The sequence below is a fragment of the Tupaia chinensis genome, unplaced genomic scaffold (assembly GCF_000334495.1).
Source record: "Tupaia chinensis unplaced genomic scaffold, TupChi_1.0 Scaffold139431_1, whole genome shotgun sequence".
Taxonomy (NCBI): Eukaryota; Metazoa; Chordata; class Mammalia; order Scandentia; family Tupaiidae; genus Tupaia; species Tupaia belangeri.
Window position 1 is genome coordinate 2369273 of NW_006199316.1, and position 2476 is coordinate 2371748.

The window sequence follows — 2476 nt, forward strand, 5'->3', positions numbered from 1 at the left end:
GAAAGAGAAAGCACATCTCCTACCGCAGGCATTTGAGGGGCCGAGGCAGTGCCTCCTTCATATTCCTGAGATCTATAGTTCTAAAGCCTCCAGAGAACCATGGCCAGTGGCACTGCCAGCCACCCAGTGGGGTCTCAGCTGGGGGGGAAGGGTGATCAGAAACTGGACATGGATAAGCAAAGGGATGAGAACTCCTCCCCCTTCTGGATTTAAACTTCTTTTGTAAGAGTGTCGAGTAGTGGTTATAGGGGCTCTGGAGTCCTGGATTCGAGTCTTCCGACCTAGTTGGGTAGCCTTAGGCAAATGACTACCTTCTCTATCCTCACTTGTGTATTGCTAAAGAGGATCATTCTGGGCTGGCTGCAAGGATCAAACAAGAGCAAATATGGAAAATGCCTATCCCTGTGCCCATGTAGGTCGGCCCCACCGCAATTGCTGTGCCCCGGGTCGATGTTACAACGCAGTTTAAGAGAGGGTGACCTCTGGGGTTGCTCAACTCCTGCTCTGACTCCACTCACTATCTGACCTTCGTTAAGCCACATACGCTTTCACTTGCTCCCCCGTCAAATGGAAATAATAAGCCCTGTAATATCTGCCTAGGGGAGTCTTTCAGAAACTCAAACAGGATAATAGATATGAACACTTCACTGTTCACACTGAAGTGTTCACAAATGAGTCAAGGTCATTAGCATCATCGTCCTCCTCGTTAGTTCAGAACAATGGAAGCATTACTATTGGGTAAAGAAATCATCTGCAGAGCCATCTCAACTCATTTTTCTATCCAATAGAAGAATGTCTCTTCTATTTTTCCCCTTGTTTCTTGATCTGGTGCTGCTCTCAGCAATCATTCCCACACTACATGCCCCTAATGGGTGTTATGATACAGTGAGAGCCATCTTTGTCAATGCCTTGTATCTTCCAAGAAGAGGCTCTCTTTCTGTGACACTGGCTTGCTACCGATGGAAGGAGAGTGAAGAGGGATTACCCCCATTTTACAGACAAAAAATTGCTGTCCCGGGCTCCAGGGCCCAGGTAGACCCTCCTCTTCCGCTTCCTGTTGCTCCAGTCTCTGCCACAACAGGCTGGGAGTCAAAGCAGGTGCAGTGCTGGGTTCATACTCCACTTGGTAGGAGATGCTTTACCCAGCACCTGTGGGCAACACCCTTTAAAACTTTCCTCTAAATGAGGAAATCCTTGGCCGAAAACTCAAGGCCTTTATCTGGAAGTTTCCAAAACGATGTCAAGCTCTCAAGTGCTACAGTTTCTTTTAGGTGTCCCCAAAGATGCCTGTGTTGTAGGTTTGGTTCAGGATCTCTCTCTGCATATGCCCTGAGGCAACTTTCACAGTGGGCTGGGACAGCAGTCTGACTTGAGAGGTGACAGTTTATAAAGATGCACTCACAATGCAGCAAGGACTACTTTCATTTTTTCTTTTTTTTAGGTTTGTGGAGAGAGAGAGAAATACAAAGAGAAGGAAAATGAGATATCAGCTCCCCTGGCATGTGCCATGCCACAATCCCTTCTCCTTTTAAGATTGTGGGTGATCACATGCATGCACCCAGCATAATCTCCAACCCCCACCCCAGGCCCAGGACTCAAACCACAGTCCACCATGTGGGCGTCCAGCACTTTAACCACCACACCACCTGCTGGCCTCTTGACTAACTTATCTGAAAAGAATCACCTTAGGCCAAGTTCTTTCATCCTTCCAAAAGGAAGAGGGAGGAGACAAGCAAAACTGGTCATATTTTTATGGTTGTTTTCTTTTTGTTTGTTTGGTGTGTGTTTTTGTTTGTTTGCTTGTTTTTTTAGCTAAATGTAGTTGAGCAACCCCTAAATTATCTTGCCTATTTCTACCAAGAACTGCTGGAATATCCATGTGCCCAAATGTGGATGTTCTTATTGGTAAATAAGTACTGCAAGACATACCACAAGAACACTCAATTCCGGGAACATCAAAATAGCTCGAGTGTGCCACTGTGCATTAGGTTAACTGAGAGAGAGAAATAAATGACATGGAAGGGAAATGTTTCCACTTCGAAATGTTAACAGTAATTCCCACGCTCAGAGTCTTATTTACTGTGATCCTGGGCTACCCCAGAAATATCACTCCCCTACTGCATTTTCCTCCTAAGCACTTCTGGGCTCTTGCAAAATCAGGGCTTAATCTCAGTGGTCCTGCTCCGGGAAGAATCCCCCCAAACACCTTAGAATTATTAACTCTTCATCCACTTAGTAAACTGCACACTGCTCCCCCGCCCCCACCCCACACCAACAATTTCAGGAAATTAAGCAATAAATATTTTTTAAATGACCTTTAGCACAGTGCCAGCTCAGTAAATGCCAGTGTTGTATCATGTTGCTCAGAGGCATGGAAAGCCATGATCAGAGGGCAGCCTGTGAGCTGTAGGTCTCCCCCAGAGAGCTCAGGGCCAAACAGGGAAGAGCCATAGTCAGGATGGGGGCACCTCAGGAC